Source organism: Cervus elaphus, chromosome 5 (genome assembly GCF_910594005.1).
Source record: "Cervus elaphus chromosome 5, mCerEla1.1, whole genome shotgun sequence".
Classification (NCBI taxonomy): domain Eukaryota; kingdom Metazoa; phylum Chordata; class Mammalia; order Artiodactyla; family Cervidae; genus Cervus; species Cervus elaphus.
Genome location: NC_057819.1, coordinates 43,426,461 through 43,450,310, shown reverse-complemented (window position 1 = coordinate 43,450,310; position 23,850 = coordinate 43,426,461). Strand labels below are relative to the sequence as shown.

General features: G+C 37.0%; 1 long non-coding RNA gene across 1 annotated transcript; it reads right to left on the bottom strand.

Annotated features, from left to right (window-relative positions):
- Nucleotides 1-1,007: 1,007 nt before the first annotated feature.
- Nucleotides 1,008-19,539, bottom strand: LOC122693313. The gene is made up of 3 exons (XR_006340862.1): nucleotides 19,526-19,539; nucleotides 16,267-16,272; nucleotides 1,008-1,139 (listed from the first exon to the last, which is right to left on the bottom strand). It is a non-coding gene; the product is annotated as an uncharacterized LOC122693313 (long non-coding RNA).
- Between the last annotated feature and the right edge of the window lie 4,311 nt (nucleotides 19,540-23,850).

Genomic DNA, 23,850 nt, shown 5'->3' with positions numbered 1-23,850 from the left:
AGGTAAGTTTGGCATTGGAGTATAAAAAGAAGCAGGGTAAAAGCGAACAGAGATTTATCAGGAGAACACACTGAGGTCAGAGGAAACATCCTTATAAGACAAACCAAGAGATGACGCTATACATGGACCTCACTGGATGGTCAGTACCGAAATGATACTGATTATGTTCTTAGCAGATGAAATTGGAGAAGCTCTATACAGTCCACAACAAAGACCTGAAGCTGACTGTACTTCAGATCATCAGCTCCTTATTGCAAAATTCAGGCTTAAATGGAAGAAAGTAGGGAAAGCCACTAGGCCATTCAGGTGTGACCTAAATCAAATCCTTTATACAAAGGAGGTGACAAATAGATTCAAGGGATTAGGTCTGGTAGGCAGACTGCCTGAAGAACTATGGATGAAAGTTCATAACATTGTACAGGATGCAGGACCAAAACCATTCCTAAGAAAAATAAATGCAAGAAGGCAAAGTGGTTATCAGAGGAGTCCTTACAAATAGCTAAGGAAAGAAGAGAAGCGAAAAGAAAGAGAGAAAGGGAACAATATACACAACTGAATGCAGAGTTCCACAGAACAGCAAGCAGAGACAAGAAGGTCCTCTTAAATGAACAATGCAAAGACAGAGAGGAAAATCAACAAAATGGGAAAAATTAGAGAGCTCTTCAAGAAAACTGTAGATATCAAGGGAACATTTCATGCAAGGGTGGGCATGATAAAGGACAGAAATAGTAAGGTCCTAATAGAAACAGAAGAGATTAAGATGTGGCAAGAATACACAGAACTATACAAAAAAGGTATTAATGACTGGGAAACCACTATGGTGTGGTCATTCACCTACAGCCAGACATTCTGGAGTGTGAAGTCAAGTGAGCCTTAGGAAGCACTACTACCAAAAAGCTAGTGGAGGTAAGGGAACTACAACTGAGCTATTTCAAATCCTAAAAGATGATGCTAGTAAAAAAGTGCTACACTCAGTATGTCAGAAAATTTGCAAAACTCACCAGCGACCACAGGACTGGAAAAGGTCAGTTTTCATCCCAATCCCAAAGAAGGGCAATGCCAAGGAATGCTCAAACTACTATACAGTTGCATTCATTTCACATGCCAGCAAAGTTATGCTCGAAATCCTTCAAGCTACCCTGTAGCTGTACATGAACTGAGAGCTTTCATACATAAAAGCTGGGTTTCAAAGAGATAAGGGGACCAGGGATCAAACTGCCAATATTCACTGGATCATAGAGAAAGCAAGGAAATTTCAGAAAATCATCTACTTCTGCTTCATTGACTATGCAAAAGCCTGTGACTATGTGATTCACAACAAACTGTGGAAAATCCTTAAAGAGATGGAAATACCAGACCACCTTATTGTCTCGTGAGCAACCTGTATTCAGGTCAAGAAGCAATAGAACCAGACATGGAACAACTGACTAGATGGGAAAGGAATACAAGACTCTATATTGTTACCCTGCTAATTTAACTTCTGTACAAAGTACATCATATGAAATGCCAGGCTGGATGAACCACAAGCTGGAATCAAGATTGCAAGGGAAAATATCAACAACGTCAGATATGTAGATGATACAATTCTAATGGCAGAAAGTGAAGAGAAACAAAGAGTCTCTTGATGGGAGTGAAGGAGGAGAGTGAAAAAGCTGGCTTGACACTCAACATTAAAAAACCTCAAATAGTTGTATCCAGTCCCATAACTTCATGGCAAATAGAAGAGGAAAAAGTGGAAGCAATGATAAATTTTATTTTTTCGGGCTCCAAAATCACTGTTGACGGGGACTGTACCATGAAAGTATAAGACACTTACTCCTTAGAAGGAAAGCTATGATAAACCTCAGTTCAGTTCAGTAGTTCAGTCATGTCTGACTCTTTGCTACCCCATGGACTGCAGCATGCCAGACTTCCCTATCCATCACCAACTCCCAGAGCCTATTCAAACTCATGTCCATCGTATAGGTGATACCATCCAACCATCTCATCCTCTATCATCCCCTTCCCTTCCTGCCTTCAATCTTTCCCGGCATCAGGGTCTTTTCCAATGAGTCAGTTCTTCACATCAGGTGGCCAAAGATAAACATAGATAGCATATTTAAAAGCAGAGACATCACTTTTCTGACAAAGGTCCATATAGTCAAAACTATGGTTTTTCCAGTAGTCATGTACGGATGTGAGAGCTGGACCATAAAAATAGGTTGAGTGTCAAAGAATTGATGCTTTCGAATTGTGGTGGTGGAGAAGACTCTTAAGACTGCAAGGACATCAAAGACTGATATACCCTGGACTGCAGGGATATCAAATCCATTAACCCTAAAGGAAATCAACCTTGAATATTCATTGGAAGGACTGATGAAGCTGAAGCTCCAGTGCTTTGGCTACCTGACGCAAAGGGCCGACTTGCAGGGGTTAATAGTCAGCCACCTGTTGTTCTGGCTAAGCCATGAGAAATCCATCATGGGAAAAGAATAAAAGCAAAATACAGAAATTCAGCATAACCCAAATAAATGTACACCAGGGTGATCATAGGGGTTGTCATACCCTGCTAAGCTAAGGAAAAACATAGTGTGGACCTTGGAACGCAAGGTCAACAAAAGTTCAGAACACTGCTTGTGCACACACTAAGATGGTTTCAAAAGGCACATGTGGGTCTCTGACCTCCAGCTAGGTGATAGCCTTTGTACAAGAAAATAACAAAAATAGTTTCAGTAATCAGTAAAATAGGAGACATGACCAGGGACACTGGAGGCTGACTTCATCATAGTACAACAGATACTTTCTGCTTGCCAAGACACTAAATAAAAGTGATGTGGCTCCAAGGAACATGGTTCTTGACCCAAGAGGTCTTGAGTCCCCCAGTCCCATCTTTAAAACTTTAATTTTGTCGCTGGTTTCCTTTTCCCAAACTGTGCCGACCACTTTTGATCCCTACCTGCTGTGCTGGCCAAGCACTGACTCACTGGGAAGACCCTGAGGCTGTGAAAGAAAGAGGACAGGAGGAGAAGGGGATGACAGAGGGTGAGATGGTTGGATGTCATCAGTGACTCAATGGACATGAATTTGAGCAAACTCTGGGAAACACTGAAGGACAGGGAAGCCTGGTGTGCTAAAGTCCATGGGGTTGCAATGAGTTGGACATGACTTAGGGATTGAACAAGAAGAAGAAGTAAGGGTGCTTAAGCACGGACTGGTTGGTATCTGAAACAGCTGGATAGTTACAAAGACAGACCTTGAGACCATGAAGTTGCAGCTTATTATGACCAAATCACATTCTAGTGACTGAACAGCGACAACAATCATACAGGAGAATCTACCCACCCCTTTAGTAGTGGGCACAGGGATGCCTGCCCAGAAGTCTTCTCCTGGACAAAAGCTCTCATCTCCCCAGATACTAATGGTGCTAATGGTTGATAACTCACAGCTGAGTACCCATTCCTGGTGACTGCTCTTGGCTAAAATATGCTCCCTCATCCTAAGTCACACCATCCTCAAAGGGCAGGCACATTCAGTGATGGGTCTAGGTGAGAGGAATGAAGGCTGAACTCCTTCATACCCATGCAGGAAGGATTGTGCTGGGTCCAAAGCTCCTTTGCAAACTGAAGCCTTTGTCAACACTGCACCTGAGGCTACCTTCTGTTTCTCTCTACTCCTGCTTATTTTAGCCCCCTACAAATGCTGATCCTAAGAGCATTCTCCAGCAAACTTGCTGCACAAAACCTACTTCTTAGATTCTTTTTCCTGTGGAACTTGAACTGCAGCATGCACTTCTGAAAGAACTGGAGCTGAAGGGCTTTTGCATTTGCTAGTGAGCATACTTTAAAGACTTGAAGTAAGATCTAAATTACCCTGAAGAGACTGGGAAGGGATAATAGTGGCTGTGTGCCAAAGAGGAAGACCTGTGGGCTATTATTTAAGAAAGGGTTAAAATTTAAATTTTTAAGGGGACTTCTCATTAATTTCTCAGGTTATTTTTGTAAAAAACTCTATTGCCACCTTGATCCCTTTTTGGGTATATGCTATTCAGGAGAACTCTAAAGAAGATCAGAGACTTTTTTCAAGGCTACTACACAGCCAAATATACACTTTGCAGAGAAAACTTTCCACTTCTCTCTACTCTGAGCATTTGTCACAGTATGTAAGGGGTGGGTTCTGATGGCATTCACAGGTAGAAGGCTTACTATACGTGCTTCATTTGGCCATAAATATAATTTCTCTATTTGAATGAGATGAAAGCCAAACTCCTTTTCCTTTTCTTCAGTTGACCACTGAGCAAATCATAAAAATGCTGATATATCTTTGGCAATACTGCAGAATAGAGAACACAGAACATGCATTATTTTGTAGTACTCAAAAGTACTTGTGCTGTGCTGTGCTAAGTCAGTTCAGTCATGTCCAACTCTTTGCGACCCTATGAGCTGTAGCCTGCCAGGCTCCTCTGTCCATGGGATTCTCCAGGCAAGAATACTGGAGTGAGTTGCCATGCCCTCCTCCAGGGGATCTTCCCAACCCAGGGATTGAACCTGAATGTCTTACGTCTTACCATCCCTTACCATCAGGTGGGTTCTTTACCACAAGTGCCACCTGGGAAGTCCCTAAAAAGTACTTATTTTCAACTATATCATCTCTGTTGTCAGCTCTGCAGTCAACTTTTATGATTCCCTTTGTACCTCTTGGGCTGAATCCGGCAAACTACATTTTCCTGACTCTCTTGTCATCTGTTCTTTTCAAGTTTACCCAATGGGAAATTGACCGGAGTTTGGAAGCACAGAAGGAAACAAAGAAGCAGCCAGTTATTTTCTGTTTGGCAATATCTTTATTAGTGGTCTTTCCAACACTTTTTATAATCAATTCCCTTAATTAAACTTCTCTGCTTGAAATATCTAGAGTGGTTTCTATTTCTTTGACTGCACACTGAATATTTTGAGAGCATAGAAGAGCAATTATTGACAAAGTTAACTTGTCTTTCAAGAAGACATTATGGTCTATTAATGCACTTGATTTTTTATAACATTATTGAAACTTCCAATTTCCTGACCTCAAAGAAATCAATTAACTTTCCTGAGCTCTTATTTCCTTAGGAAAATACTTCCCTTTTTGCATAGGAAAATGCAGGACTTGGACATCATGAACTTTAAGGGAGTTTTTAACTTTAAATTTTAGGAATCCAAATAAAGTTAGATCCACTGGATTCTCACTAATGTTTAATTTTTTATTGTTTAAATATCAAGCTCAGACTTTTCTGGTGGTCCAGTGGTTAAGCATCCACACTCCTACTGCAGAGGGCATGGGTTCAATACCCGGGCAGGGAATTAAGATCCCGAATACCACAAAGTTTGGCCAAAAATAAACAAACTCTTGGAAATTAAATATGTGTGTGTGTGTGTGTGTGTGTATACACACAAAGATCAGTCGCAAGAACCAAAGGTGGAAGGGTTAGATGATGAGGGACTTACAGTATAATTATTTGGAGGATGCTTGATATTTTTAGGGGCTTCCCTGGTGGCTCAGATGGTAAAGAATCTGCCTGTAATGCAGGAGACCCAGGTTCAATCACTGGGTTGGGAAGATCCCTTGGAGAAGAAAATGGCAACCCATTCCAGTATTCTTACTGGAGAATTCAATGGACAGAGGAGCTTGGTGGACTACAGTCCATGGGGTCACAAAGAGTTGTACATGACTGAGCAGCTAACACTCACTTTTTTATACTTTTTGATATCTTTAACACCTGTGCCAGCAAACAATTTATCATACTATGAGTAGTAGGGAATCCATAAATGTACTATATTTTAATAGTAACATAAAGTATTTACAAATTAAATAAGCAATTGCCACTTATTTGTCACACAAAATAAAATGTGGGCTGTGCATTTTTTCCTAAAAATCCTTAGCCATCAGAGCACAATAATGACACTATATTCTAAGGCAGCTAATCTTGCAATAAATAGAAAATGATTCATTTGTCATAGTCAGTAACTGAAGTCACTGATAATCAAGACATGCACATATGTCTTTTCATAGAAAATAACTTGCTATGTGAATGTTAGCCACTTGGATATTAAAAATTCAAAAAATACTATTGCTGTCATTTAAAAACATAAAAATGCAACTTAAATCTCTGACTTCTTTGAATACGTGTGTTATAGAAGCTATTGGGATCATGCTCACGTCATACATCTAGTGAGAGATATTTCTTAGCTTCATAACTACAAGGTTTCACCATCATCAACTATCTTTTGTCCAAAGTGTAATCACGCAAAATTATAGGGAGTGAGAGAGCTTCTATTACTGGCAGTCACAGAGTAATTTATAATGTTGGAAAGGCCTTTGCCATTTTCCTAATTGATGCTCTATGTCAGGACTGCATTTGGATCTATCATTGTCATTTGGTTATCACATAGAGTCAAACGTAAGCTGTGCATTTTAAATACCAGTGCTATATATGCTGTTTCTTCTGTTTCAGCAAAACAGCAAACACATGTTTGGATTCATCACATGTCATGACAATGATTTCAAATCTTCAAATTTGTGTTCAGGATATGTGTGAATCACCTTGGTACTAAGCAAAAACATTCTCAAATATAAGCAGCAATGTTACCTTAAAATAAATTGATCTTCAGTTTGTTCTGGAGGTTAGTCATTAATCCACGCTAATTCTTTCTTCAACCATATGGTATAAACTTTGAAATTATGACTTTATAAAATATGAAATGTATAGTATCTGTTTCCTCAAATATTATGTACTATTAAGCAACTTCTACTAAAGATATATAAGATGGGATTATTCTAAAATAATATGCTACTTCAATATGCTATAATGACACATCCTAAAATAATGCAAATTACATTAGCATATGAGCACATACATAAAAATATGCATGGAAGAATGGAATTGAATTATTTAAACATCACAAACATCCATGCTTATCTTTCTATTAATTATAGATTCCATCAAATGATTTTATATAAACCATTATGAAGTATTCTTGTTATCTCATATACCTGGCAGGCAAAATAAAGAAAAAATTGTATCTCAGTGCATTAATTGTCTATTATTACTTAACAAATTACCCCCAAAGTTAACAGTTTAAAACAACAGTTTTTGTGGACTTCAGGCAAAGCTTACTTGAATATTTTACTGCAGGGTATTTCACAGACTACAGTCAAAATAATTCACTGTAGTCATTTTAAGTGTTGACCATGGAAAGATTCTCTTCCAAGTTCACACAGTTGTTGGCAGGACACAGCTCTTCATGAGTTGCTGGACCAAGAGCCTCAGTTCTTGGCAATCTGTTGACCACAGACCATTCTCAGATTCTTGCCACATGAGGTTCTTCAAAAGGACAGTTTATTGCATCAAAGCATTCAAGCCAAGGAGGCAATAAAGAGATTCAGCTAGCAAGACTGAAGTTACAATCTTTGTAACCTAGGAACAGAAGTAACAATTCAGTGTTGCTATATTCTGCCAGTTAGAAGTTCCTCAAGGGAAGGGGCTTACACAAGATAACAAATACCAGAAGGTGCAGAGTCCTAGGGATATCCTAGAAGCTGCCTTCCTCTTATGTGAATCAGAATCAATATAACAATAAACAATCTATAATTGTTTAACAGTACTCTCTTCTCCTTTCTGAAAATCAAACTTACAAATATATTTTCCAAATACTACGTTTCCCTGGGTAACATTTTTCTATTCATTATCTCAGAATCAAACCCAGAAGAGCAATGCAAAAATTACTCCTCCTCCATTAGAAATGGAAGCATATTTAAAAGAAAATGAATTTGTCTACTGAAGATAAAATAAGCCCCAAAGAAGTAACCAAACATGTTTATGAGCAATGAATAATATATATTTTCACTGTACATATTTTGAATTATTATTCATTCAATAGAGTAGACAAGGGGAAACTGAATTTTAATCCTTAATATCCATGATTCAATTTCTGATAATAAAATTACATATTTAAAGAGGTACGTATTTTTTCAAGTCAATAGAACATTATTAGTATACATCACTACAGAAGCAACTCCCATATTCCAATCTCTTTTTACTTTATATATAAAACAATTACTAAGAAATGGATCCAATATAATGAGTTATCAAAAATGAATAAAACATGAAAGATGAGGTATGCAAAATACATGCAGTCACTATTTATTGAAATATTGTTTCCCAGTATGCAAAATATCTGATAAAACCTGTTTAATGTTAAGAAAAAGAAAGGTAAGGCCTAAAATTATTAGATGACACCACCTTTATGGCAGAAAACAAAGAAGAACTAAAGAGCCTCTTGAAAGTGAAAGAGGAGAGTGCAAAAGTTGGCTTAAAGCTCAACATTCAGAAAACTAAGACAATGGCATCTGGTCCCATCACCTCATGGGAAATAGATGGGGAAACAGTGGAAACTGTGACAGACTTTATTTTGGGGGGCTTCAAAATCACTGCAGATGATGACTGCAGCCATGATTAAAAGATGCTTACTCCTTAGAAGAAAAGTTATGACCAACCTAGACTGCATATTAAAAAGCAGAGATATTACTTTGCCAACAAAGGTCCATCTAGTCAAGGCTATGGTTTTTCCAGTAGTCATGTATGGATGTAAGAGTTGGACTATAAAGAAAGCTGAGCACCGAAGAATTGATGTTTTTGAACTGTGGTGTTGGAGAAGACTCTTGAGAGTCCCTTGGACTGCAAGGAGATCCAACCAGTCCATCCTAAAGGAGATCAGTCCTGAATATTCATTGGAAAAACTGATGTTGAAGCTGAAACTCCAATACTTTGGCCACCTGATCAGAAGAACTGACTCATTGGAAAAAACCCTGATGCTGGGAAAGACTGAAGGAGGGAGGAGAAAGGGACAACAGAGGATGAGATGGTCGGATGGCATCACCGACTCAGTGGACATGAGTTTGATCAAGCTCCGGGAGTTGGTGATGGACAGGGAAGCCCAGCGTACTGCAGTCCATGGGGCTGCAGATAGTCAGACACGACTGAGCGACTGAACTGAACTGAAAAATATTGGATAATAGATAATGAGTCACTTGTTGTTCACATATATTAGCACACATGGGTTAAAGCCACAATCATTTTTTAAAATTTTTGTTGAAATATATTTGATTTATAATGGTGTACTTGTTTCAGATATACAGCAAAGTGATTCACCATATATATTTTTATATCTTCTTCCATTACAATTTATTATAAGATGTTAAGTATAGTTTCCTGTGCTATTCAGTAGGTCTTTGTTGGTTATCTATTTTATATATAGTACTGTGCATATTTTAATCTTAAACTCTTAATTTATTCCTACTCCCCTCACCTTTGGTGACTGTAAGTTTGTTTCCTATGTCTGAGGCTATTTTCGTTATGCAGATAAGTTCATTTTCATATGGTATTTATTATATGTAGTATCTAAAGCCACAATACCTACAATGTGGTATATAATGTGTATTTTCTCTAGGGCCACAATCTACATTCAGATGCTGCCATTTCAAGAACAGGGAGAGCAGAAAGAAGTACCAGGTGAAAGAAAAAGCAACAGTCAGCCAAGGGTGGTCCTGCAGTGCTCATGTTCCCCCCACCGCATCTTTAGAACCGTAAGTTTTCTCTGCCATCAGTCAAACATAGTCTGGAAGTCTGCAGGGTCAGACTCATTTCTAAAGTATTTGTTTTCTTCAACGTAAAGTAAAACATATACTCTGTTCATGTATAAAGAGATGCTGCTGCTGCTAAGTCACGTCAGTCGTGTCCAACTCTCTGCGACCCCATAGACGGCAGCCCAACAGGCTCCTCTGTCCCTGGGATTCTCCAGGCAAGAATACTGGAGTGGATTGCCATTTCCTTCTCCAACACATGAAAGTGAAAAGTGAAAGTGAAGTCGCTCAGTCGTGTCTGACTCTTAGTGACCCCATGGACTGTAGCCTACCAGGCTCCTCTGTCCATGGGATTCACCAGGCAAGAGTATTGGAGTGGGTTGCCATTGCCTTCTCTGATAAAGAGATGCTACTTCCTATTATAAAGGTTATTTCCCTAAGATGAGAAACATACAAAATATTTTTGTGTTTACTTACAATGTAAATGAAATTTTGTTTTTGCTTAAAACCTAAAGACTTTGCTGTTTAACTTTCGTTCTCTACTTAGTCCCTTTGAGGCTTATCCCTTTGAAGATTTAACATCAACTTTCCCTTCAATACTTTATCTTTTAACTTGGAACTCTCCTGTGTATTCATATGTTTTCCATTTTTATTGACACTAACAGACTCCAATAACATGGGATTTCTCTGCCACCCTGTTCTGCTGTCCACTCCATTTTATCTTCGAGGAGAGAGAGTGCTCCTTACCTGCCAGGTTCAGGGGCCCAGATTAAGATTTGGAACCTACAGAATGATGGTCATGGTTTGACCTTCCTGTCTCCTGGAGTCTGGAGACATAAACAGGACTGGAGACTACTGCTATTTCATGAAAGCAAAATCATCTCTTCGTGTCCTGTCACTTGTTTCCTCTCTTTGTTCACTGTCTCTCGCTTGTAGCTGGGAGTCAGGTGGGCAGCTGGACTGCACTCTGCTCAGGCCAGGAGGCCAGGGCCCGAGGCCCTGGGCACAGAGGAGATCTCCCTCATCTTCTGGGTCTCCTGAGCTTTTGCTTCACTCTTCAGTGTAGATTTTTCTTGCTTGTCTTTCCTACTAGAGCCGCATAATCCATGTTATTTTAGGTTGTAAGCTTAGAAAGATAGCTAACATCAATCAGGTTATTCAGCCTATTTTTGTTCAAGGCCCTATATTGTTTCTAACATAAACAGAATCCTCCATGAGGTCCAAGTGACCTCGCCACAAACCTGTACAGAGCTTGTTTGTCTGGCATGTGGATCTTCATGAGAATAGTTCTCTGACTTTTCAGGGGAAGTATTTCTTAAAGGACAGATTTTAGTCTCCTGATTTCCCTCTTTCCCCCTCTCTTCCTCCCTGTCTTAGTATTTATCTGTTTTCTAAAGATATATGGTATAACTATACAAATATATATTTTATAGGTGATGCATTTTCATAACTATCACATATTGAGATATGATATTTTAAAAATTAATGTATGTATAATATATACATATGTAATGTATATATACATAAATATAGTATATATGAGACTTAAGTTAGATCTACCACTTACACAACTGCTCAAGAAATCTAAGGGTCTGAATAATAAAAGGAAGGTTTATATTAATTGGCATCACAATATTTAAACATCCAATCACCTACAGGCAAAATGTTGTGTATACTTTAATAAATGAACAAAAAGATTTTACAACCACAGTTGTATACTGACCACACAGAAGTAGATTGGGAGATAATCATTACCCTCAAGAAGAAGACCAACAACTCTTGGGATTACTAAATCTCATGGAGAAACTGATGATAAAAAGGGAGCCCTATGAAACAAATCTGACAATATTGCTTTTACCTCAGGGCTGGATTTGAGTGCCACACCATAAAGCTTTTCCTGATGCTGTGTCAGAAGAAGTGAGAAACTCTTCTGACTTTGAAGCTTTCTTTCTGATGCACACACAAGTAATCTTAGTAAACTCTTGTGGGGTAAGGGTATCTTTAACTGTCATTTCTTTCTCAAAATAGTGTACAGATATCCATGTACAAGCTGCTTAGTAAATTACTTTCTTGGAAAGAATACCATCAATATTCACATTTGCATGAAAGAATAGATTCATTTGCTCAAAGGTGCTCATCAAGGGTCTTCCATGTAGAAGACACTGTTCTAGTCATTGGGCTATATGACTGAACTAAATGTACACAAGAATGTCTGCTTTCATAGACCTTACATTTCAGTGAGAAAGAAGGACAAAAAATTATAATCATAGTAAGTAAATAAAACGTGGTTAACATGTAATATGTAATGGAAGAAAAGACAAACCAGGGCAAGTTAAGGGCCACTGGGAGCAGTGGGGAAAGGGGAGACTACTCAGGTAACGTCAGTTGGTGTGGTAACAAACAAGAGGCAATGAGGAAGTTTTTCCATGCATCAACAGCTAATCAAATTTGGTGTATATTAAAAATTGCGTGTGTGTATGTGTGCTATGTCGCCTCAATCATGTCCAACTTCTTGCGACCCTGTAGACTATCACCTGCCAGGATCCTCTGTCTATGGGATTCTTCAGGCAAGAATACTGGAGTGACTGCCATGCCCTCTTCCTGAGTATCTTTCCAATCCAGGGATTGAACCTGAGGCTCTTAAGTCTCCTGCACTGGCAATTCTGGTCAACTCAGAACTCATGAAAATCATGGCTGAAATAATAGCTTCAAACTATTTAATGTGATTATTTCTAAACTGAAAAACTAAAGCAAGCCTTTTGGAATATAAAGATTATTTTTTTTTTACATAAGAAAACTGTAGCAACTATTCTAAACTGTCCCCAAAATAGGAACCCAAGAACAGACTGCTGTGCTTTTTCTCTAAGAAAGCTGACTACTATTATAGCCACCAAATTCACATGCCAGCTGAGAAAATTTATGCTAGCAGAAAAAAAAAATTTCTTCATGAATTTGGTGCTTAGCAAGCAAACATAGCTAAACCTCCTTTTGTTTTCTTTAAAGATGTCTTAATTAAATGAGAAGGCACAATGCAATTATGCAGAGGAAACTTCAGAATCAAATTTCAGGTTGTTGCTCAAGATGTCTTTTGAAGGTGTCATTCAGTACAGGCTTAACCAATTGCTTTTTGCTGAAAGCCCTTTGATACAACTGAATGACTTTCCCTCTTCAGTGCAACCATCAACTGCTTAAATCAATACTGATGAAGTCATTTTGTACAATACTACCTGGGTTACAGAGGATAATTTTCCAGTAGAACCATAAGTATTAAAAACCATACAGGAAATGTACACCAAGTGCCAAACATATGTCAACAAAATCTATCCCTGATAGGAGGACTAAACAGAGCAAAGAAATGAACTTCAACCCCACATTACATTCTGAGGGGTGCATAAGAATAAGCAAATGATCAAAACTGAAAGAGAATTTGATGGGAGGAAAAAAAAATTTTGTTGAGCTACTGATGGGATTGTGATTATTGCATGATTTTGTGTGCAAATATCCCAAAAGGCTGCTCAGCTTCCATAAAGCCATTAGTGCCATCGTGAAAGTATATATAAGATACATACATACATATAGTGAAAATGCAAGCTCAGAGTCAGAAAAAATTTCTAGACAAATCTCAAAATATATACGATAACTATTAATAAACTTTTATCAACAAGTAGCAGTCTTGGATTGTACCTACTTTTTTTAAATTGGAGGATAATTGCTTTACAATGTTGTGTTGGTTTCTGCTGTACAGAAACATGAATCAGCTATAAATACACACATATCCTCTTCTAGAGCCTCCTTCCCACTACCCCTCCATTCCACCTCTCCACGTTGTCACAGAGCACTGAGCTGAGCTCCCTGTATTTTACAGGAGCTTCCTATTAGCTATCTATTTGGATTATACCTATTTTGGATTAGAGAATCCTTAATTCTTATTAGATGACCTTGAGGACCTCTTCGTTTTGTAAAATCTGAGTGTATAACTTTTATATATGCATCTGCAGAAGAAAGTACATATGTCAGTCAATCTTCCAGGTGATAAGCATAAATCATTTATTAAGATGTTGATAGACTCTCTTTTTCAAGCTCAAAGTCAAGCAGAGAAATTCTTATCTATTCTATTCTTATAATGGGATGCATTTTAAACATTGATTCTGAGATAAAATATAGATGGCATTACTTCCATCTGAAGCACGCTCTGAGGAGCCATCGATAACCAGAAGATCCAGAGAAGGAAAAACACAGGCTTGCATATGCTAAAATTTTATATTGGTAGATCTACTTAAGATTTTAAAGAAACAAATAAGTATTAATTTGATAAATACAATTAATGAGATCAGATTCATTACATGTGATCTATTTTTATAACATAACAGATAATAATTATTTACTAGTATAAGGGGTGTTCAAGTATTTAAACATTTTCTAATAATGATTATGCCTTGCCGAACATAACACTAATTATAATATATGCTGTTGATTTTTAAAAATGGAAAAAATGAAATATTATACCTGTGGTGAATGAAATAAAATAATTATTGTTCAAAATGAGATCTTGTTTTTCTTTAATTTGTTAAAAATAAATAAAATAAAGAAAAATAGCAGAATATATATAAAAATCTACATTTAGTTCATCACCCAATAATACTGGGCAAGTCTCCTGTGATCCAGAGGAACATAATTATTAGGGTACTTTGGCTTTAATTTCTTCATAACTTTGCTTCTATTTTCATGTATGTAAGGTAAGGTAGGTAAGAGTAATTTTCTGTTTACATATAGTAAGACTTCATGGAAGAGTTAGTAACAAAAAATATGAGAGAGCACAGGAAGTTTAATTTTCATTGAAATTTATGTAAACCAACTTACCTTTGAAAAGTAGCAAGATAGCCTTAAATCCATTCATTAATGCAGTAAAAAGGAATGAGAACTAGAGACTAAGATAACAGTATGTTACATTCAATTATTATTTCCTTTATTACTCAATTTCCTCCATGTTTTTATGTATATTTAAATAGGAGTATTTACTTTTAACCTAACTAATATAAGAATTCCAAATATATGTTAAGTTGATGTGAAAATTCAAAAGGATATACATAGATATGTATATCTGGATTCACAAAATCTTAAAGCCAACACAGCCTCCAAATACACACACACACACACACACACACGCACATAATATTCAAGATATATGTTCCCTTTTTTTAAATAACAGGAAAAGAGATTAAAAGAAAATCATCTCACTACTACAATCACTCATACTCATGGACTTGAGAACAATATCATCACCGAACTTTCAGAGCCATTACAAAGATCTAATTTATCTTGTGCAAAATGCTACCATTTTGAAAGTTCAGTCGAAGTATTATTTACTGTATTGGAGCATTCAAAATCAACCAAGTAATGAAGTTATCTAATAACTAACTGACATTTCACTTAACCATTTTAGCTAAAACAACATATAGAGTTTATTTTTGTGAATCGCTCATGCCAGGTGAGGCTAATCTTTACTTGATTCAGCAATCCAGAGATTATAATGTGACATATCAGAGATTTTATTAATGAAAGTATTAGTTACTCATAGGGCAATCTGAGTCCATGTAACTCTTTCAAACAGATTGTTAAACATTCAATAAATATTATTAAAAATACATAGCATGTTTATTTTCTTAGAAAAATAAAAGAGACTTTTTACAAAGTATTCTTAGTTCTTAGCAAAAATAATTTTTTTTTAATATTCAGCTTAATCATTAAGATCTCATTGGAATTATCTATAAAAGAATTCAATTACTATGATTATATGCAGAACACATAACTAAAATTAATATTCATGTATTAAACATTATTTGAGAGTGAATGAAAGATTTTTCAGATGATATTTACTTTACCAAAGGAATAAAGGATTCAAGATTTCTGGCCCATTTTTTTTTTTAAATAACAAAGAGATTCTTCAATTTCCCAAGATCTAGTATTATATTATTATCAAGAAAAAAATCTGAAACTTTCCTTTTTGGCTCTGATATGCAACAGGTCAAATTTCCCACCAAGATTAACTTAAATAAAGAAGGAATGTGTGTGTTTGAAGGCATCAGACAACAACCATGCTAGGATCTGAGTGGCCAAGATTGTGAAGACAAGGGAAATTCAAAGAGGTGATTATGACGTCTTACACCATATATTTCCTCAAAGCATTTGGTTCCCTTTTAAAGCAGCATGGAACAAGAATATGAAAGGCCCCAAGAAGAATTCCATCCTAAAGGAAATCAGTCCTGAATATTTACTGGAAGGACTGATGCTGAAGCTGAAACTCCAATACTTTGGCCACCTCATGCGAAGAACTGACTGATTGGAAAAGACCCTGATGCTGGGAAAGACTGAAGACAGGAGGAGAAGGGGATGACAGAGGATGAGATGGTTGGATGGCATCACCGACTCAATGGACATGCGTTTGAGCAAGCTCTGAGTGTTGGTATTGGACAGGGAAGCCTGGCATGCTGCAGTCTATGGGGTTGCAAGAGTCAGAGCTGAGCAACTGAACTGAACTGAACTGAAGAAGAATTCCCAAGGGAAAGGAATAGCCCAAGAGAGGTTTTAAAAGTCTCATAGGGTTTGAAAAACAATAACTGGACTTTATGGTTATGAAAGCTGCCTGGACTTGAGAGGACAAGATCCTGAAGCAACAGGAACCTAAAGAAGTGAATGTGACCTGTTACAGTTCTCCACTCAAAATACCTGCCAATTTCCAAAAAGTACCTTCTAACTAGAGGGCAGCAACTAAGAAAGTGGGGGAGAAGCTAAGTGAACTATGGCAGTCTCATGGTGCTAAGCAGACAAGTTCAGATTCTAACAATGAAGAGGGCTCCACATATGTCTCTGGTTCTCACTGGGACTCTACTTGTAACTGAAAATCAAAATTAGACCAAGCCATATGAAGAACGAAATCTCATCTTGAATCTAACCAATCCCTAATTGGATTAAATTATATTCTCCTAATCTATCTTCCTGCTGGGTAAAAAATTAATGTGCTATTCTTAGTCACTCAGTCATGCCCAACTCTTTGCAACCCCACGGACTGTAGCCTGCCCGGCTTCTTTGTCCATCAGGATTCTCTAGGCAAGAGTACTGGAGTGGGTTGCCATACCCTCCTCCAGGGGATCTTCCCAACCCAGGGACTGAACCCATGTCTCCCACATTGCAGGCAGATTCTTTAATGTCTGAGCCACTTTATTAATATTACTTAAAAATATCACTGTTGGAAGAAAATATCACTCAGGCAGTCTCTATTTTATTATACAATATCCAGGAATTGATAAAAAATTATTAAGCATTAAAAGAAACAGGATATAGGGAATGGGCTAGAATAAAAATATATTCCATTATTTTATCTGTTGTGTGGGCCTAGAAGCAATCAAAACCCACTAGTAATGAGCAGGTCCAATATCCAGATTTTGGTTTTTAATACCAATTAAAGAAACCAAAGCTCCTTAGAGACATGACCAATTCCAGGACTCAGGAAATATATATGAGAAGTCTGGTGCTTCTTATAATGTCAGGGGGTAAGGAAGAAAGAAAAAGGGGGCTGGGACATCGCAAATGGACATAGCAGCAGACTGAAAGAGTTTCCAATGGCCAAATCTGCAACAATTTAGGCAATAAATAAAGACTAAAATAATTATTAACTTAATATATAAGGAAACAGACAAATCTCCTACAAATTAAATTCCAAATAACCTATGCAGATGCTTTGTCCTTAAAGAGATAGAAAATAACTCCCCACCCTCAAGGATGGGCTGACCAAAACTGACTTTACTTCAAAGAATACAGTATAGAAAAGGATATAAAAAACAACAATTTACATTGGTGAAATCTGTCAATCACTTCTTTAGTAAGGTGATTGAGATTAACATCAACAATGACAAATCACGTTGGTGGCATACACCCTTGATATGACATGATGAGAATGGTACCTTACAGATGTGTTCTTTTTCAAAAAAAAAAAAGATAACTCCAGTCTAACCATGCAAAAACAACAAATTCCAGTACAGTAAACTCTTCGATATACCTGACAATTATTCTTCAATGGATCAACAACATGAAATATTTGAGAAAATGATGAGCCTAAGGTGACCTGACAACTAAATCTAAATGTATCCTGGAACAGAAAAAAAAAAAGGGGACATTAGTTAAAAATTAAGAAATCTGAACAAAATGTGTACTTTAATAATAATGCATGAATATTGATTATTCTGTATGATGAATAAACCATAGTAATGTAAAATGTAAATAACAGGGGAATTGTGTGTGGGGATATATGAGAACTCTCTGTACTACCTTCAAAACTTTTCTATAAATAAAAAACTATTCTAAAACAAGGAGAATAGTTTATTTTAAAAAGACACAGAAAGAAAAATAAAAACTAAAGTTTTAAAAAAAAGATCCACAACTGTTCCAGAAGCTGGACCAATCAGTCCGAGACTTCAAAATAACTGTGATTAATAGTAAGAAAAAATATGATAGCATGGTGAATTTTACAAGAGCACCAGACCTATTTTACCCATCATATAATGACTATAAAACTAAACAATGTAGTAACTGAAATCAGGGCTGAATAGCAAATAAGAATCTATTAAAGAGAGGTTTACCAAAGTAAAAGACAAGTAACTAGAATACAACCAAACTGATGCACAAGGCAGTCAGAACGATTAATTTATAACCAGTTTATTGAACAAGCAATATATATGAAAAGCAACTAATCACACATACACACACATACACAGACACATGCAACATATTGTCTCATACCATCCTTTTAAACTTCATTCATTGTGAGAAAGCTTTTCATCACTGGATTACAATCTCTAGCAAAAACAATGACTACTGTGGTTTTAAATACAGCTTCATACTTTTATTATATATTTACTCCTGCACATCTTCTAGTCCCATACAATAATGTTACTTCCATGTAAGAATATAAACTAGACTTCAATTTTTCTTCCTTGTTCCAGTTTTAAGCTGTTTCAGATTTTAAACCAGCAACTGGGAAGGAGCTAGAGGTCTTTCCCCCATCCTCTTTATCCACCCCTCCTTTACTCCCTAGTAGCTGTTTCTCTGCCCTAATAGGGCTAGAGAAAGAATGAGAGGCAAAAAATAGAGAACTTCTTTCGTGGCTGTTGTGTTTCCAGCTTGTTGGTTTTGGAAGATGATTAAAGCTGATTTTTTCTATTCAAGAGACACTCTGGAGCTTGCTAACTGGGGCCTGCATCAGATTCCTTCCTGCAGGTCCCCACAAGGATTTACCACTATTTCTGGCAGTTGTTCCCTTGGTATCTCTAAATTTTCTTGAAAAAATCTCTAGCATTTCCCATTCCATTATTTTCCTCTATTCATTTGCACTGTTAAGGAGGCTTTCTTAAGAAGGGAACATTTCATGTAAAGATGGGCACAATAAAGGACAGAAGTGATATGGACCTAACAGAAGCAGAAGATATTAAGAAGAGGTGGCAAGAGTACACAGAAGAACTGTATAAAAAAGATCTTCATGACCCAGATAACCACAATGGTGTGATCACTCACCTAGAGCCAGACATCCTGGAACATGAAGTTAAGTGGGCCTTAGGAAGCACCACTACAAACAAAGCTAGTGCAAGTGATGGAATTACAGCTGAGCTACTTCAAATCCTAAAAGATGATGCTGTTAAGTGCTACACTCATTATGCCAGCAAATTTGGAAAACTCAGCAGTGGCCACAGGACTGGAACAGGTCAGTTTTCATTTCAATCCCAAAGAAGGGCAATGCCAAATAATGTTCAAACTACCTTACAATTGTGCTTTTTTCACATGCTAGCAAGGTTATTCTCAAAATCCTTTAAGCTAGGCTTCAACAGTATGGGAACTAAGAACTTCCAGATGTACAAGCTGGGTTTCAAAGAGGCAGAAGAACCAGAGATCAAGTTGCCAGCTTTTGTTGGGTCACAGAGAAAGCAAGGGAATTTCAGAAAAAAATAAAAAATCTGCTTCACTGATTTCATGAAAGGCATGCACATCAAGACTACCATGAAATACTGGTGCATATATACTTCAAAACAAAAACTCAATAATTCTGGTGGTGGTAAGAATGTGGACCACCTGTAATTCTCAAATACTATCTACGTGAATGTAAATTAATTTTACTACTTTGAAAAAGCACTTGTCATTAGCCACTAAAGTTAAATGTATATGTGTTACAGCCAGCAATTCCACTCATAGGAATATACACAACAGAAATAAGTGCATGTATACATAGGGTTGCAAAGAATCAGACATGACTGAAGCACCTTAGCACACACACAGGTACAAAGAAGATATTTACTAAAATATATGTAATGGGTTTACTCACAGTATCCTGAAACTGTAAATCATTCAAATCCCTGTCAAAATAAGAATGGGTAAGTAAATTATTATATATTTGTACCAGGGAATACCATATAGCAATGAGGAAAGAATGGAGTAGAACAACATGCAACAGTAGGAATGAATTTCACAGGTGTCATGTTGAACAAAAGAAGCTAGCCCCATATGCATATTTCAATGAGTAATGAGCAATTCACAATCTAGAAAGAATGCTAATATGAACATGTCATATTGAAAATAATAAAATCTAAATGTATGTGATTAATATGTAAATTATTAAAAATGAAAACAAATGCTTTCCACATTCAAAATTCTATAATCCTCTCTTTCATCAAGTAAAAGGAAACTGGAACTGTTACAAAGCCTGCTTCTCCTCCTTGGTGCTCCTGTTTGTAACAGGCCTTACAATTTCAAACACACATAAAAACAAAAACCAAAAAAGATCATACTCAACATATATTAGTCAGCAGTGCTGCTTGCCGGCTGAAGTACCCTTCTTTCTGATATATTTGCTATCTTTTTTGACCACCTATTAGATATCATATCCTTTGTACACCCCATGGTTTTGCTTTCTCACAAACACAGACTGGTATTTATTTTTCTGTGCTGCAATTCTTTCTTCCTTTAAAGTCATGCTGAAGACATAAATTACTCGACAGTCCAACTAGATGTCTATTAGTTCTCCAGTCCTCCTGCCACTTTTGCATTAGATCCCATATAGATGTCATCACCGTGTACTACATATTTAGACTGATAATATAAATCCCTTCCTACATCCCATCTTTTGTAAGTGTATGGGCCCATTTGAAGCATAGAAAGTTTTCACTGATTTAGATAACATTTCATTGATCCAAAGAAACAAACAACAACAAAAAAAACCAGTGATTCTGAGCCTTTCTCCTTTATTTTGCCAGAAAAGAGACAGCACTGATACAGTAAAGGAAAAAAAGATTGCTATCTCTCACCATCCCCAGGGGCAGGAGCTCTGCCACTTCCCAAAGGGGATACTCTGCCTGGTGACCCAGCATCCAGGAATTCAATACACACTGAATGACGTCTCATCCTTGTTGAAGAAAAAGATTCCATTCAAGGTCTGTTTTCAGGGTGCTTGACAGTTAATAACATTGATCAAGAAAAGAATAAGCAACTTATATTGCAAATGTCTGTGCTTGAGCCTAGTATTTTCTAATTCTGTGCATTTGTAACACCAGTGAAGGAACTACCCCTTGGCATCTTGTTAGGTATAAGAATGAACAATAGTCTAGAAATTAAATGAACTCCAGGAGCAGGAAAATTGCTGTATATCCTTTTTAAAAATAAACTGAAGGATGATACCAAGCACAGCACTGTATTTTTCTCTCACATATTTAATTCTTGGCTATGTGGCCTCTTGCTGAACTCTAACAACAAAACCTGCAACAGTCTCTTGGCTAAAACCAAATATCAGAGTAAAAAGTGCCAGCAGGATCAATATGAACACCTCTGGCTGCAGCAGCAAACCTCCCTGCATTCAGTCCCCGGTGCCCTTGGCGCAGCACTGGTGCCCACAGCAGACTCTGGACAGTGTTTGGCAAGCACTGCCGTGGGAGATGTGACGAAGAGGCAGGCACCTGAGACCCTTCACGTTCAGGAAACAGCACTGGAATCATAGCAGGCATCGCCAGAAGACTGGAGTCAGGAAGACGAGACATGGCCACAGCTACTCTAGAGTAATCTGAAGGATGCCCAAACTCCAATGAAGCAACAATGGGTGAATTTAGGCAAATTTTTCTGTTACTGATTTTGAAAGGTAGTTCTATCATTCACTCATATAATCTTGGAAAATGCAGCTCTCTGCGCTTCAGTTTATTCATTTCTAAAATATGAATGATAATAACAGTGATATAATGTAGGATCTGATAGCAGGATTGTTAAGGAGATTACACAAGGCCTGGTAAAATATGGCATAGTAAATCACAAACACTATATATGTCAGTTGCTATTATTATTATATTAAATAATTTTATACCCAGAATGTTGTGTCCTGATGAATACGTTATATTATCAATAAATATTTTATGACACTATGGCAGACAGGAGAACCCACAGTACAGAAAGCTGAAACATTAGAAAGTGAACAAAAAAGTTGACAAGGCCAGCAACTGCTGTTCATTTTTAAACTCCAAGCAAATAATAAAAATGGACAGGTAAGTGCACTGACTGACTGTGTATTTAAGACATACTTTAAAGTTAGTTCAGGTAGGCAGGTTTTAGAATGTGATAAATGAATTAAACTGTGTTGGTTTCAAACTGTCACTGCTAGAATCTAATTCAAATTTAAGCAGCAATTTAAACAGGGTATAAAAGATTACCCTCATCGGTCCTCCATAATCTTAACCTTTGGAGCTTTCTACAGAATAGATAGTAAATTGAATTAATTATTAGACTTTCACCTTGGGGACCTAGGTAGAATTTGGCTGCTCAGAAGACAGCTAATGAGATTGGTAGCATCATTTCAGTCCCCAGTGTACTCTAATCCTCAACACATATCCACCTGTCGTCTTTTCCAATGGCTTCTTTTTAGTGAATAAATATCTAAGAAGTCAAGAGTTGGCTGACATTTAAAATCCTCTTTGTGAAATGACATACTTTGTATACCAGTGAGGTCAGAACAATGTCATGTGTAGGAGATCACAGGAAAATAAAAGAAAGAAGCTAAAAGTAATGTCCAACAACAGGGTTGATTCTAATTTGTTCTCATTATTCCTGGAGTACATTCCTATTTCTAACACCAACATAAGCACCCCATTATATATTCATTTATTGACTCATTTAAAATTTATTTATATATTCAATAAGCATTGATGAGTGAGTACCGTATGCCAATTTGTGTGGGTCTTGGGTACTTATCATTGTGGAACTTACTGCCCAGCGGGACACAAAAACAAGTTAATAGGCAATTTAATTACTGTGTGATAAGAGATGGTAAAGAAGTATGGAATTACATAATCTGAATTGAGAATAGTCAAGCAGGCTTCTTGGAGGAAATGACATCTACAGTGAACCGTGAGGAATGCAGAGGCATTAATCAGCCTTGGAAAGGCAATGAGGGTCTAGACAAGGGTATCCCAGGAAGAAGAAATGGAATGTACACAGTCCTGGAACATTAAGTAATTGGGCAGAGCTGCAACCTAAGCATTAGAAAGGGTGTTAAAAGAAGACAATGAAGAGAAAAATAGACTCCATATGTTGTAAGACATTTAAAGAAATGTGGATTACATCCTGAAAGCAAGGGCAACATATAAAATGTTTTCAGTAAACTTATAAGATTTGTATCTTAGATAATCCTGGCTGAACTGATAAAGAAAGCATTAGTGCTAAACAGAATTTGGGCCTGACACACATGTAAGGTGGATCTTGCAAGGAATCAAGTAACCGATCATAGTGAACTAATTAGGGCAACAATGATGGGGAAATAAAAAAAGAGTGAATATCATTGAGAGATATTTGATGCATCAAGAGTACTGATGAATAGATGAGTGTGGAGAAAAATTCAAGGGATAAAGTTAAAAGCCCAGCTTTCTTCTTTAATCCAACAAGTAGTGGGTGTTTTGGGTGTTGAAAAAATTAAAATTGAAGATACATATATTTTAGCAACCTACTGGAGGCTAATTTTTCCATGGGGTTCTCATATTTCTGCATGCCTTCTGTTTCAGACCACTTTTGCTTGGATGTTTATATAGCAAAGAGATTCAGAAATCTTACTGCCTGCCTCCTGGGCAGAGCACAGATTTGTTAATAAAGGTAGTGTCTTCTTCCAGGGAAAAATTGGGCAAGTTGTTACTTGTTGTTCAGTTGCTAAGTCACGTGCGACTCTTTGCAACCCCATGGACCACA